Here is a 16357-nt window from a genome sequence, read left to right on the forward strand (position 1 = left end):
AGTCTTATCCTGTTAGAGCCAAATTGGTTCATTTTGCAATGACATAACAAGAAGTCAGTTAGTCCTGAAGGAGAACTTTATTATATATTTTTGAGTGCTCAATGCAAGTTTCTGATAGCCATTCATATTTCAGGTTTTATGGATTTCAGCACAGACTTCCTTTGCAGGGATCTCTTGGTTATGCAATATTTTCAAATCTTGGTGCATACCCAATTTAGTTAGAGTTTTAAAATGTCATCCTGGGTTCTTACTTTGGGATCCTTCTTAGTTTTATTTCTATCTGGTCTCTCATTTAAATAATTTTTCAAGAAACTATTTATTTCAACACCAGTGATGTTTAGACTTTTAGTTACTTTGTGTGATAATTTCATACCTTATTATTTTATCATGATGGAATAATCTTGAGAACTGTTACCAATGTTGTCTCTGACTTTTATTGAAGTCAAGACATTCTGTTTCCCTTCATTCAATCCTGATAAACAGGAGTATTGAATGAACTCATTTTAATCTCTGTTTTAAGTTTTCTGCTAGAAGACTCAATTCTGTTTTTTCTCTTTGTTTTGTTACAAGGTCCTCATTTTGGGTAGACATTCGCAAGGTCAACCATCTTTTTTGGTTTAAGTTATTTTGCGTTCAAACAAGTAATAGAATGAACAAGTTCCAGAGGGCTTATCATATTCTCGTTAGGTCAGACTCCTTCTGGTCCTACCATCTATGGTTTAATTGTACAGATGTTCTCTATGGCTTACAGAAAAAGGAACTGTGTTTCTATTTTTAAAACTTGTTCTTTGACTATCAGTTTCTGCTAGGTTTGGTTGGAAGATTCTGTCTTCAGTTTCATCTTTATGGATTTTATATCAATGTTTTTTATTTATTTCTTTTATTGCTGCTTTGTATTCTCTCAATGGTAAGTATTACCAGGGGGCCAAGATAATTGGAAATTAACAACAAAATATAAGCAATTTCTATATATTGGCCCATACCCTGGGTAATACTTACCAGGCTTCCTCCCTTTGCTTGGTTCACCTGTTTTGGCTGGACCTCTCTAGGAGGAGGAAGGGTTGGTGTCCCACTGGAAGCTTTTATGGTAAATGAGGGGAGTGGATAGTTCTGTCCACGCCCCTCTGGAGAGGGGGTCTCACTGGTAAGTATTACCCAAGCTATGGATTCAAACAGTAGGGATGAGAGTGAAACTTATTATGTCAAACTTCTCTTAGACTGCGCCTGTAAATAGCAGTGCAAAGTTATACTATTAGATCAAAAAGTATATAGAAGTTGTGTTAAATTAATATACACTACCGAATGTGAGAAGTTTTTTTTACCAGTATATTGTGTTTTAAATATTTTAATAGTATTTTAACCAGTGCGCACTTAGGAAATCATACAGATATCTGTTAAATGTATAATTGTCTTTGTAAAATAAAAATCTTGTCTTAAGCTTAAATGGCGCTTCTCTTACTTTTTGATCTATTATTACCCAAAGTATGGGCCAAAATATAGAAATTGCTTATATTTTATTGTTAATTTCCAATTATATATATATATATATATATATATATATATATATATATATATATATATATATATATATATATACGTAATGTGGTACTTGGCTTATCATACCATGTGACCTGTATATATACATCCGAGCTGCAAGAAGCTCCAGCAGTTATGGCTGTAAAGTTATAGCTGAGAGCTGAAATTCCTGAGCTCCAGGCATCTTACGGCATATGGAACCAGAGCACAGTTGGTACTGGCAGACAGCTGCCAGTACTAAAGATGGCCGCAAGTAGTGGGAGGGGTAGGGTTAGAGAGCTATTTGGGGGAGGGGAGAGGGTTGAGGAGGATCACTACACTGCAGAAAAAAGAAATAATGTGTTGTTTTTTTTAAAAAAAAAACTGCATACTGCCTGATTATCTGCCCGTACCTAAGATGGTGGTGACCAGTGAATTGTGAGGGAGGGAAGAGAGCTGTTTGGGTGGCATCAGGAAGGAATCAGGGGGTGGGAGGCGTCAAGTGAGAGGGTAATCTCTACACTAAAGCTAAAATTAACCTTACAAGCTACCCAATTAACCCCTTCACTGCCGGGAATGATAGAAGTGTGGTGTGCAGCTGCAATTAGCGGCCTTCTAATTACCAAAAAAGCAAAGCCATATATGTCTGCTATTTCTAAACAAAGCTTTTACAATCATTTGCACCTTGATTGCACAAGCGGTATGTAAATAATTTCAGTAAGAACAGTTTGTGAACAAGTTAACCATTTTTTTATTTGATCACATTTCGCTGTGGAATGGAATATACCAAAATGGGCCTAGATCAATAGCTTGGGTTGTCTACTTAAAAAAAATATCTAGTTTTGACAGGTAAATAATAAAATACAGTATTTTTATAAGTTTAAAAGGACATGTCACTCATATGCTGCATTGTTTGAAAGTAATAAAGCTGACTAGAAAATTTTGCATGATTTTTTTAACTTTTTATAAAAAAAAAAAAAAAGAAAAAAAGAAGATATATTTTCTTTTCATTTGAATATCACCAGTAACCACATTCCACTGTAGAGGGACTTTTAATGATTTAATCTAGATGCTTGTCTTAGCGCTAGCAAATGCACATGCATCTGGAATGTGCAGGCTCAGTCACTGTCTTTTCATCCACAGTGCAACTTCAAGAAAATGGCAACATCCTCTGAGATCACAGTAGAGAAGTGTGGTTTGAGCTTTTATAATGCTGATTGGCTATTCCTTTTTGTTTGTTTCTCTTTTCCTGTGCAAACGAAAGTAACAAGAGGGGATAAATGTTAACTGCAGAAACTCTAGTGACTTAATCTTTGTTTTTAAAATAAAAAAAACAGGTATATATCATTAAACATTTTTTTCATGTAAATGGCAAGAGTCCATGAGCTAGTGACATATAGGATATACAATCCTACCAGAAGGGGCAAAGTTTCCCAAACCTCAAAATGCCTATAAATACACCCCTCACCACACCCACAATTCAGTTTTACAAACTTTCGGCTAGATTTAGAGTTTGGCGGTAGCCGTCAAAACCAGCGATAGAGGCTCCTAACGCTGGTTTTGGGCTACCGCTGGTATTTAGAGTCAGTCAAGAAAGGGTCTAACGCTCACTTTGCAGCCGCGACTTTTCCATACCGCAGATCCCCCTACGCCATTTGCGTATCCTATCTTTTCAATGGGATCTTTCTAACGCTGGTATTTAGAATCTTGGCTGAAGTGAGTGTTAGAAATCTAACGACAAAACTCCAGCCGCAGAAAAAAGTCAGTAAAGAGCTTTCTGGGCTAACGCCGGTTTATAAAACTCTTAACTACTGTGCTCTAAAGTACACTAACACCCATAAACTACCTATGTACCCCTAAACCGAGGTCCCCCCACATCGCCCCCACTCTATTAAAAATTTTTAACCCCTAATCTGCCGACCGCACACCGCCGCAACCTACGTTATCCCTATGTACCCCTAATCTGCTGCCCCTAACACCGCCGACCCCTACATAATATTTATTACCCCCTAATCTGCCGCCCCCGCTATCGCTGACCCCTGCATATTATTATTAACCCCTAATCTGCCGCTCCGTACACCGCCGCAACCTACATTATACCTATGTACCCCTAATCTGCTGCCCCTAACACCGCCGACCCCTATATTATATTTATTAACCCCTAATCTGCCGCCCCCAACGTTGCCTCCACCTACCTACAATAATTAACCCCTAATCTGCCGACCGGATCTCACCGCTGCTCTAATAAATGTATTAACCCCTAAAGCTAAGTCTAACACTAACACCCCCCTAAATTAAATATAATTTAAATCTAACGAAATAAATTAACTCTTATTAAATAAATTAATCCTATTTAAAGCTAAATACTTACCTGTAAAATAAACCCTAATATAGCTACAATATAAATTATAATTATATTGTAGCTATTTTAGGATTAATATTTATTTATTTTTAACCAGGTACAATAGCTATTAAATAGTTAATAACTATTTAATAGCTACCTAGTTAAAATAATTACAAAATTACCTGTAAAATAAATCCTAACCTAAGTTACAATTAAACCTAACACTACACTATCAATAAATTAATTAAATAAAATACCTACAATTATCTACAATTAAACCTAACACTACACTATCAATACATTAATTAAATACAATACCTACAATTAAATCCAATTAAATAAACTAACTAAAGTACAAAAAAATTAAAAAGAACTAAGTTACAAAAAATAAAAAAATATTTACAAACATTAGAAAAATATTACAACAATTTTAAACTAATTACACCTACTCTAAGCCCCCTAATAAAATAACAAAGACCCCCAAAATAAAAAAATGCCCTACCCTATTCTAAAATTAAAATAGAAAAGCTCTTTTACCTTACCAGCCCTTAAAAGGGCCATTTGCGGGGCATGCCCCAAAGAATTCAGCTCTTTTGCTTGGAAAAAAAACATACAATACCCCCCCCAACATTACAACCCACCACCCACATACCCCTAATCTAACCCAAACCCCCCTTAAATAAACCTAACACTCAGCCAATTGGAATTAAGGTAGGAAAATTCTGATTGGCTGATGGAATCAGCCAATCAGATTCAAGTTCAATCCGATTGGCTGATCCAATCAGCCAATCAGATTGAGATCGCATTCTTTTGGCTGTTCCAATCAGCCAATAGAATGCAAGCTCAATCTGATTGGCTGATCGGATCAGCCAATCGGATTGAACTTGAATCTGATTGGCTGATTCCATCAGCCAATCAGAATTTTCCTACCTTAATTCCATTTGGCTGATAGAATCCAATCAGCCAATCGGAATTCGAGGGACACCATCTTGGATGACGTCCCTTACAGGAACCGTCATTCGTCGGGAAGTCGTCGGTGAAGATGGATGTTCTGCGTCGACGGGTTGAACTACATGGATCCGGAAGAAAGAAGATTGAAGATGCCGCTTGATAGAAGACTTCAGTCGGATCATGGACCTCTTCAGCTCCCGCTTGGATGAAGACTTCAGCCGGATCATGGACATCTTCAGCCCCCCGCTTGGGCTTGGATCAAAACATCGGAGGCTCTTCTGGATCGATCGGTGAACCCGGCGTGGTGAAGACAAGGTAGGGAGTTCTTCGGGGGCTTAGTGTTAGCTTTATTTAAGGGGGGTTTGGGTTAGATTAGGGGTATGTGGGTGGTGGGTTGTAATGTTGGGGGGGGGGGTATTGTATGGTTTTTTTTACAGGCAAAAGAGCTGAATTCTTTGGGGCATGCCCCGCAAAGGGCCCTTTTCAGGGCTCGTAAGGTTAAAGAGCTTTTCTATTTTAATTTTAGAATAGGGTAGGGCATTTTTTTATTTTGGGGGTCTTTGTTATTTTATTAGGGGCTTAGAGTAGGTGTAATTAGTTTAAAATTGTTGTAATATTTTTCTAATGTTTGTAAATATTTTTTTATTTTTTGTAACTTAGTTCTTTTTTATTTTTTGTACTTTAGTTAGTTTATTTCATTGTATTTATTTGTAGGTATTGTATTTAATTAATTTATTGATAGTGTAGTGTTAGGTTTAATTGTAGATAATTGTAGGTAGTTTATTTATTTATTGATAGTGTAGTGTTAGGTTTAATTGTAACTTAGGTTAGGATTTATTTTACAGGTAATTTTGTAATTATTTTAACTAGGTAACTATTAAATAGTTCTTAACTATTTAATAGCTATTGTACCTGGTTAAAATAATTACAAAGTTGCCTGTAAAATAAATATTAATCCTAAAATAGCTACAATATAATTATAATTTATATTGTAGCTATATTAGGGTTTATTTTACAGGTAAGTATTTAGCTTTAAATAGGAATAATTTATTTAATAAGAGTTCATTTATTTCGTTAGATTTAAATTATATTTAATTTAGGGGGGTGTTAGGGTTAGACTTAGCTGTAGGGGTAATACATTTATTAGAGTAGCGGTGATATCCGGTCAGCAGATTAGGGGTTAATAAGTGTAGGTAGGTGGAGGCGACATTCTGGGGGGCAGATTTTGGGTTAATAAATATAATATAGGGGTCGGCGGTGTTAGGGGCAGCAGATTAGGGGTGCATAGGTATAATGTAGGTTGCGGCGGTGTACGGAGCGGCAGATTAGGGGTTAATAATAATATGCAGGGGTCAGCGATAGCGGGGGCGGCAGATTACGGGTTAATAAATATAATATAGGGGTCGGCGGTGTTAGGGGCAGCAGATTAGGGGTACATAGGTATAATGTAGGTTGCAGCGGTGTACGGAGCGGCAGATTAGGGGTTAATTGTATAATGCAGGTGTCAGCGATAGCGGGGTCGGCAGATTAGGGGTTAATAAGTGTAAGGTTAGGGGTGTTTAGACTCGGGGTACATGTTAGAGTGTTAGGTGCAGACTTAGGAAGTGTTTCCCTATAGTAAACAATGGGGCTGCGTTAGGAGCTGAACGCTGATTTTTTGCAGGTGTTAGGTTTTTTTCAGCTCAAACTGCCCCATTGTTTTCTATGGGGGAATTGTGCACGAGCACGTTTTTGAAGCTGGCCGCGTCCGTAAGCAACGCTGGTATCGAGAGTTGCAGTGGCGGTAAATATGCTCTACGCTCCCTTTTTTGGAGCCTAACGCAGTCATTCTGTGAACTCTAAATACCAGTGGTATTTAAAAGGTGCAGGGGAAAAAAAGCATGCGTAGCTAACGCACCCCTTTGGCCGCAGAACTCTAAATCTAGCCGTATGCCTCCCTATGGAGGTGGTGAAGTAAGTTTGTGCTTTATTTTCTTCTGTGATATGCACTTTTCAGCATTTTGAAACCCGATTCCTCTCAGAGTACAGTGTTTGTCAGACGGATGTGAAGGGAGTATCAACTATTGATTTTATGGTTTTCCTCACGGGAAATCTTTTCATAGGTTCTCTGTTATCGGTCGTAGAGATTCATCTCCTACCTCCCTTTTCAGATCGACGATATACTCTCATATTCCATTACCTCTACTGATACTTTTTCAGTACTGGTTTGGCTATTTGTAGATGGGTGTCTTTCGGTAAGTATGTTTTCATTACTTAAGACACTCTCAGCTATGGTTTGGTACTTTATGTATTAATATAAAGTTTTAAATATATATATTGTACTTATATTTGCCATGAGTCAAGTTTATGTATATTTCCTTTTGCAGACATTCAGTTTCAAAATTGGGAAACGTATTTAGGAAGTTCTTACCTGGGGTATAGTCTTTTCTTCAAATTGACTGTTTTATTTTTCATAAAATTTCACGGGCAAAATTAGGCTCGCAAGGTCGCAAAATGCTTATATTTATTGCCTCATTTTTGGCGCGAGAATTTTTTTGGAGCGAAGGTATGCTCAGTGACGCAAATTCATTATTTCTAATGTGTCTTAGATAACGCCAGGTTTCCTTGCACAAGGTTGTGTCTGCCATGACGCGAGTTGTGTCATTTCCGGATATTGTTAGCGACAAAATTTTTTATTTATTTAAACCCCACTTCCTATATGCCTCTTGCCTTTTTTATGTTCAGACGGCTATGCTGTTTGCATTTTTTTCCCATTCCTGAAACTGCCATATAAGAAAATTGATAATTTTGCTTTATATGTTGTTTTTTTATCTTACATTTGCAAGATGTCTCAATCTGATCCTTTTTCAGAAACAACTATTGGAACCCTGCTGCCTGATAATAGTTCTACCAAAGTTAAGTGTATCTGTTGTAAATTAGCGGAGATTATATCTCCGGCTGCAGTATGTAACAGTTGTCATGATAAGCTTTTACATGCAGATAATGTATCCATCAGTACTAGTACAATGCCTGTTGTTCCTTCAACATCTAATGTACATGATATCCCTGTGAATATAAAAGATTTTATTGCTGATGCGATTCAGAAGGCTTTGTCTGCTATTCCACCTTCTAATAAATGTAAAAGGTCTTTTAAAACTTCTCATAAAGTTGATGAATTTTCAAATGACCGACAACATACTGAATTATCCTCCTCTGATGAGGATCTATCGGATTCAGAAGATCCTACCTCAGATATTGACACTGACAAATCTACTTATTTATTTAAAATGAAGTATATATTCGTTCCTTGTTAAAAGAGGTGTAGATTACTTTGGATATTGAGGAATCTAGTCCTCTTGATACTAAAACTAGTAAACGTTTAAATTCTGTTTATAAACCTCCTGTAGTTACTCCAGAGTTTTTTCCAGTTCCTGATGCTATTTCTGATATGATTTCAAAGGAATGGGATAGGCCTGGTACTTCTTTTATTCCTTCTTCTAGGTTTAAAAAGTTGTATCCTTTGCCAGCAGCTAGATTGGAGTTTTGGGGAAAGAATCCCCAAAATTGATGGGGCTATTTCTACTCTTGCCAACCGTACTACTATTCCTATGGAAGATAGTACTTCTTTTAAGGTTTCCTTTAAATAGGAAACTTTAATCTTATCTAAGGAAAGCTTATTTATTTTCTGGCTATATTCTTAGGCCTGCTTTATCTATGGCTGATGTTACAGCTGCATCAACTTTTTTGTTGGAAAGCTTAGCGCAACAGGAAACAGATCCTGATTTATTTAGCATTGTTCGCTTGCTTCAACATGCTAATCAATTTATCTGTGATGCTATTTTTGATATAATCAAAATTGATCTTAAATATATGCCTTTAGCTTTTTTAGCCAGAAGAGCTTTGTGGCTCAAATATTATATAATAATATATAATCATACCAGTTCTGTTTCAGGAACAGGGTCTGGGGCTTTATTTAAATCTATTCATTGTCCCAAAGAAAGAAAATTAATTCAGGCAAGTTCTGGATCTGAAAATTTTGAATCGTTTTTGTAAGAGTGCCAACTTTCAAAATGGTGACTATAAGGACTATTCTGCCTTTTGTTCAGCAAGGCCATTATATGTCCACGATAGACTTACAGGATGTATATCTTCATATTCCGATTCATCCAGACCACTATCGGTTTCTGAGATTCTCTTTTCTAGACAAGTATTACCAATTTGTTGCTTTTCCATTTGGCCTAGCGACAGCTCCAAGAATTTTTTCGAAGGTTCTCTGTGCCCTACTCTCTGTAATCAGAGAACAGGGTATTGCAGTGTTTCCTTATTTGGACGATATCTTGGTACTAGCTCAGTCTTTATATTCTGCCAAATCTCACACAAATCAACTAGTGTTGTTTCTTCAAAGACATGGTTGGAGGATCAATTTACCGAAAAGTTCCTTGATTCCTCAGACAAGGGTCACCTTTTTAGGTTTCCAGATAGATTCAGTGTCCATGACTCTGTCTTTAACAGACAAGAGACAAATTAAATTGGTTTCAGCTTGTCGAAACCTTCAGTCTCATTCATTCCCTTCAGTGGCTATGTGCATGGAAGTTTTAGGTCTCATGACTGCAGCATCGGACGTGATCCCCTTTGCTCATTTTCATATGAGACCTCTTCAGCTTTGTATGCTGAATCAATGGTGCAAGGATTATACAAGGATATCACAATTAATATCCTTAAATCCCAATGTTCGACTCTCTCTGACTTGGTTAGATCACCATCATATAGTTCAAGGGGATTCTTTTGTTCGTCCAACCTGGACTATAATCACAACAGATGCAAGTCTTTAAGGTTGGGGAGCTGTCTTGGGATCTCTGACAGCACAAGGGGTTTGGCAATCTCAATAGGCGAGGTTACCAATCAATATTTTAGAACTCCGTGCTATTTTCGGGGCTCTTCAGGTTTGGCCTCTGTTGAAGAGAGAACCATTCATTTGTTTTCAGACAGACAATATCAAAACTGTGGCATATTTCAATCATCAGGGTGGGATTCACAGTCCCCAAGCTATAAAAGAAGTATCTTGGATACTTTCTTGGGCGGAATCCAGCTCTTGTGTAATTTCTGTGGTACATATCCCAGGTGTAGACAATTGGGAAGCGGATTATCTCGGCCATCAGACTTTACATCCGGGGGAGTGGTCTCTCCATCCAGATGTGTTTTTTCAGATTGTTCAGATGTGGGATCTTCGAGAAATAGATGTGATGGCTTCTCATCTAAACATAAAAACTTCACAGGTACTTGTCCAGGTCCAGGGATCCTCAGGCGGAGTCGGTGGATGCGTTAGCAGTTCCTTGGTTTTAACAACCTGCTTATATCTTCCCGCCTCTAGTTCTTCTTCCAAGAGTGATCTCCAAGATCATCATAGAACAATCATTTGTGTTTATGGTAGCACCAGCATGGCCTCACAGGTTCTGGTATGCGGATCTTGTCCGGATGTCCAGTTGCCAACCTTGGCCACTTCCTTTAAGATCAGACCTTCTGTCTCAAGGACCATTTTTCCAACAGGATCTCAAATCGTTAAATTTGAAGGTATGGAAATTGAACGCTTAGTGCTTAGTCATAGAGGTTTCTCTGACTCAGTGATTGATACTATGTTACAGGCTCATAAATCTGTTTCTAGGAAGATTTATTATCGAGTTTGGAAGACTTATATTTCATGGTGTTTTTCTCATAAATTCTCTTGGCATTCTTTTAGAATTCCTAGAATTTTACAGTTTCTTCAGGATGGTTTGGATAAAGGTTTGTCTGCAAGTTCCTTGAAGGGACAAATCTCTGCTCTTTCTGATTTATTTCACAGAAAGATTGCTAAGCTTCCTGATTGTCACTGTTTTGTACAGGCTTTGGTCCGTATCAAGCCTGTCATTAAATCAATCTCTCCAACTTGGAGTCTTAATTTGGTTTTGAAGGCTCCTTTTGAGCCTATGCATTCTTTGGATTATCTGCTCTTTCTTGTGAGTCTCCTTTTCTAATTTTCCATCAGGATAAAGCAGATTTGCGGACTTCATTTAAATTTTTACCTAAAGTTGTGAATTCTAACAACATTAATAGGAAACTTGTTGTTCCCTCTTTGTGTCCTAATCCTAAGCATTCTTTGGAGAGATCCTTACATTCTCTGGATGTTGTAAGAGCTTTGAAATATTATGTTGAAGCTACTAAAGATTTCAGAAAGACTTCTTGTCTATTTGTTGTCTTTTCTGGTTCTAGGAAAGGTCAGAAAGCTTCTGCCATTTCCTTGGCATCTTGGTTAAAGCTTTTGATTCATCAGGCTTATTTGGAGTCGGGTTAGGCTCCGCCTCAGAGAATCACAGCTCATTCTACTATCTCAGTCTCCACTTCGTGGCCTTTTAAGAATGAAGCTTCAGTGATCAGATTTGCAAAGCAGCAACTAGGTCTTCTTTGCTTACATTTACTAAATTCTACCTTTTGATGTTTTTGCTTCTTCTGAAGCAGTTTTTGGTAGAAAAGTTCTTCAGGCAGCTGTTTCAGTTTGATTCCTCTGCTTATGTTTTAAGTTTTTTCTTTTAAATTATGAGAATAACTTATTTTTTTTGGATGTGGATTTAATTTTTTCAGCGGAAAATGGCTGTTTTTATTTTTATCCCTCCCTCTCTAGTGACTTTTCTGTGGAGTACCACATCTTGGGTATTACTATCCCATACGTCACTAGCTCATGGACTCTTGCCAATTACGTGAAAGAAAACATAATTTATGTAAGAACTTACCTGATAAATTCATTTCTTTCATATTGGCAAGAGTCCATGAGACCCACCCTTTTTATGGTGGTTATGTTTTTTTTTTGTATAAAGCACAATTATATTTCCAGTTCCTTTTTTGATGCTTTTTACTCCTTTTTCTATCACCCCACTACTTGGCTTTTCGTTACACTGAATTGTGGGTGTGATGAGGGGTGTATTTATAAGCATTTTTGAGGTTTGGGAAACTTTGCCCCTCCTGGTAGGATTGTATATCCCATACGTCACTAGCTCATGGACTCTTGCCTATATGAAAGAAATTAATTTATCAGGTAAGTTCTTACATAAATTATGTTTTTCTTCTCTCAGTTAAATCAGAAATAAAGTATCATTTATTTTGATTAACCTGTCCCTTTAAAGGGACATGAAACTCAAAAATGTCCTTTCATGATTTAGATTTAGATTTAGAACTTTTTTAAACAATTTTCCAGTTTACTTCTATTATCAAATTTGTTTCAATCTCTTTGTATCATTTGTTGAAGGAGCAGCAATGCACTACTGGTTTCTAACTGAACACATGGGTGAGCCAATGACAGTCAGTATATATATGCAGTAACCAATCAGCAGCTAGAACCTAGGTTCTTTGCTGCTCCTGAGCTTATCTAGATAAACCTTTCAGCAAAGGATAACAAGAGAAGAAAGCAAATTAAATAATATAAGTAAATTGGAAAGTTGTTTAAAATTGTATTCTCTGTCTAAACCATGGATGTCTAATTATGACTTTACTGTCCCTTTAAATATATATTTATATCTGGAATTAATTGTTTAAATATATTTAGTTTGTTCTTTGTTTTCAAACTAGACAGTGTAACACCTGTGTAATAGGAATTGTGATGTGAAGCTTTAAACATACAGCTGTTATTATTATTGCTGTTATTATTATTGCTGTATCTTTAACTAGAAATGGTTACTGGCATGCTCAGACCAGTTGGACAGTAGATGTGGTATGAATAGTAGCTGTCTGGGAAAATTTCACCTCTCTTGCATAATTCATATTGTAACAATCCTTTTCATTATAGTATCTCGGGGGGGGGGGGGGGACAGTCAAGCAATTTACTGTGCAATTTATTCAGGACAACATTAAATAGTACCAATCGATGTGTCCTGTGTAAATTTTATACTGACATTTTATTTACTTAAAGGGACATGAAACCCAAAATATTTATTTCATGATTCAGACAGAATACAATTTTAAACAACTTTCTAATTTACTTCTATTACCTAATTTGTTTCATTTTCTTGGTATCATTTGTTAAAAGAGCAGCAATGCACTACTGGTTTGTAACTGAACACATGGGTGAACCAATTACTATCAGTATATATGTATATATATATATATATATATGCAGCCACCAATCAGCAGCTAGAACCTAGGTTCTTTGCTGCTCCTGAGCTTGCCAAGATAAACCTTTCAGCAAAAGATAACAAGAGAAGGAAGCAAATTAAATAATAGAAGTAAATTGGAAAGTTGATTACAATTATTTTCTCTATCTGAATCATGAAAGTAAAATTTTGGGTTTCATTTCCCTTTAAGGGTAACTTCCATGCAAATGCTAATGTTGTTTTTATGTATTCTCTAACACCGAGATTACGAGTTTTGCGGTAACAGGGGTGCGTTGCTAACGAGCATTTTTTTTTTCAACGCTCCCTTAAGACAACGCTGGTATTACGGGTTTTTTTAAACCCGGCGTTAGCCTCAAAAACGTGAGCGGATAGCAAAATTTAGCTTCACATCTCACTGTAATACCAGTGCTGCTTCGGTAGCGGTGAGCTGGCTAAACATGCTCGTGCACGATTTCCCCATAGGAAACAATGGGGCTGAGCCGGCTGACAAAAAAAAACTAACACCTGCAAAAAAGCAGCGTTCAGCTCCTAACGCAGCCCCATTGATTCCTATGGGGAAAGGAATTTTATGTCTATACCTAACACCCTAACATGAACCCCGAGTCTAAACACCCCTAATCTTACACTTATTAACCCCTAATCTGCCGTCCTCAACATCGTCGCCACCTACATTATAATTATTAACCCCTACTCTGCCGCTCCGGGCACCGCCGCCACCTACATTATATGTATTAACCCTTAATCTGCCGCCCCCAACATCGCCGAACCCTACATTATATTTATCAACCCCTAATCTGCCCCACCAATGTCGCAGCAACTATATTAAATGTATTAACCCCTAATCTGCTGACGCCAACGTCGCCGCCACTATAATAAAGTTATTAACCCCTAAACCTAAGTCTAACCCTAACACCCCCCTAATTTAAATATAATTTAAATAAATCTAAATAAAATAACTACAATTAAATAAATTATTCCTATTTAAAACTAAATACTTACCTATAAAATAAACCCTAAGCTAGCTACAATATAACTAATAGTTACATTGTAGCTATTTTAGGATTTATTTCTATTTTACGGGCAACTTTGTATTTATTTTAACTAGGTACAATAGTTATTAAATAGTTATTAACTATTTAATAACTACCTAGCTAAAATAAAAACAAATTTACCTGTAAAATAAAACCTAACCTAAGTTACAATTACACCTAACACTACACTATCATTAAATTAATTACCTAAACTACCTACAATTAATTACAATTAAATTAAATAAACTAAAGTACGAAAAATAACAAACACTAAATTACAGAAAATAAAAAAATAATTAAATTTTTTTAAAACTAATTACACCTACTCTAATCCCCCTAATAAAATAAAAAAGCCCCACAAAATAATAAAAATCCCTACCCTATACTAAATTACAAATAGCCCTTAAAAGGGCCTTTTACGGGGCATTGCCCCAAAGTAATCAGCTCTTTTACCTGTACACACCCAACCCTTCTCTAAAACCCACCCAATCCCCCCTTAATAAAACCTAACACTACCCCCTTGAAGATCACCCTACCTTGAGATGTCTTCACCCAGCCGGGCACAAGTGAACCTCCAGAGGGGCAGAAGTCTTCATCCGATCCGGGCAGAAGAGGTCCTCCAGGCGGCATCTTCTATCTTCATCCATCCAGAGCGGGTCCAATCCAGCCGACGCGGAGCATCCTCTTCAAACGAAAACAAAGTCCTTTAAATGACGTCATCCAAGATGGCGTCCCTTGAATTCCGATTGGCTGATAGGATTCTATCAGCCAATCGGAATTAAGGTAGGAAAAATCCTATTGGCTGATCCAATCAGCCAATAGAATTGAAGTTCAATCCTATTGGCTGATCCAATCAGCCAATAGAATGCGACCTCAATCCTGCCAATAGGATTTTTCCTACCTTAATTCCGATTGGCTGATAGAATCCTATCAGCCAATCGGAATTCAAGGGACGCCATCTTGGATGACGTCATTTAAAGGAACCTTCATTCTTCACTTGGACTTCATTTGAAGAGGATGCTCCACGTCGGCTGGATTGAAGATGGACCCACTCCGGATGGATGAAGATGCTGCCTGGATGAAGACTTCTGCCCGTCTGGAGGACCTCTTCTGCCCGGATTGGATGAAAACTTCTGCCCCTCTGGAGGTCCACTTGTGCCCGGCTGGGTGAAGACATCTCAAGGTAGGGTGATCTTCAAGGGGGTAGTGTTAGGTTTTATTAAGGGGGGATTGGGTGGGTTTTAGAGTAGGGTTGGGTGTGTGTGGGTGGTGGGTTTTAATGTTGGGGGGGTATTGTACTTTTTTTTACAGGTAAAAGAGCTGATTACTTTGGGGCAATGCCCTGCAAAAGGCCCTTTTAAGGGCTATTTGTAATTTAGTATAGGGTAGGGATTTGTATTATTTTGGGGGGCTTTTTTATTTTATTAGGGGGATTAGAGTAGGTGTAATTAGTTTTAAAAAAAATGATTTATTTTTTTATTTTCTGTAATTTAGTGTTTGTTGTTTTTCGTACTTTAGCTTATTTTATTTAATTGTAATTAATTGTAGGTAGTTTAGGTAATTAATTTAATGATAGTGTAGTGTTTGGTGTAATTGTAACTTAGGTTAGAATTTATTTTACAGGTAAATTTGTCTTTATTTTTGCTAGGTAGATATTAAATAGTTAATAACTATTTAATAACTATTGTGCCTAGTTAAAATAAATACAAAGTTGCCTGTAAAATAAAAATAAACCCTGAGATAGCTACAATGTAACTATTAGTTATATTGTAGCTATCTTAGGGTTTATTTTACAGGTAAGTATTTAGTTTTAAATAGGAATAATTTATTTAATTGTAGTAATTTTATTTAGATTATTTGAAATTATATTTAAGTTAGGGGGGTGTTAGGGTTAGGTTTAGACTTAGGTTTAGGGGTTAATACCTTTAATATAGTAGCGGCGACTTTGGAGGTGGCAGATTAGGGGTTAATAAATGTAGGTAGGTGTCGGCGATGTTAGGGATGGCAGATTAGGGGGTAATAAAATTTAACTAATGTTTGCGATGTGGGAGTGCGGCGGTTTAGGGGTTAATATATTTATTAAAGTGGTGGTGATGTCCGGTCGGCAGATTAGGGGTTAAACTTTTTATTTAAGTGTTTCCAATGTGGGGGGGGGGCTCGGTTTAGGGGTTAATAGGTAGTTTATGGGTGTTAGTGTACTTTTTAGCACTTTAGTTAAGAGTCTTATGTTCCGGCGTTAGCCCATAAAACTCTTAACTACTGACTTTTAAATGCGGTAGGAGTCTTGACAGTAGAGGGTGTACCGCTCACTTCTTCCAAGACTTGTAATACCGGTGTTATGCAAGTTCCATTGAAAAGATAGGATACGCAATTTACGTAAGGGGATTTGCGATATGCTC

At 37.0% G+C, this 16357-nt stretch overlaps 1 long non-coding RNA gene across 1 annotated transcript in view; it reads right to left on the minus strand.

Annotated features, from left to right (window-relative positions):
* Positions 1-2242: 2242 nt before the first annotated feature.
* Positions 2243-16357, minus strand: part of LOC128639301 (uncharacterized) — a 37021-nt gene continuing 22906 nt past the window's right edge. The window contains exon 2 of the long non-coding RNA XR_008399171.1: positions 2243-2764. This is a non-coding gene — a long non-coding RNA (uncharacterized LOC128639301). The remainder of the gene's footprint in view (positions 2765-16357) is intronic.

This window comes from Bombina bombina, chromosome 1, assembly GCF_027579735.1.
Source record: "Bombina bombina isolate aBomBom1 chromosome 1, aBomBom1.pri, whole genome shotgun sequence".
Taxonomy (NCBI): Eukaryota; Metazoa; Chordata; class Amphibia; order Anura; family Bombinatoridae; genus Bombina; species Bombina bombina.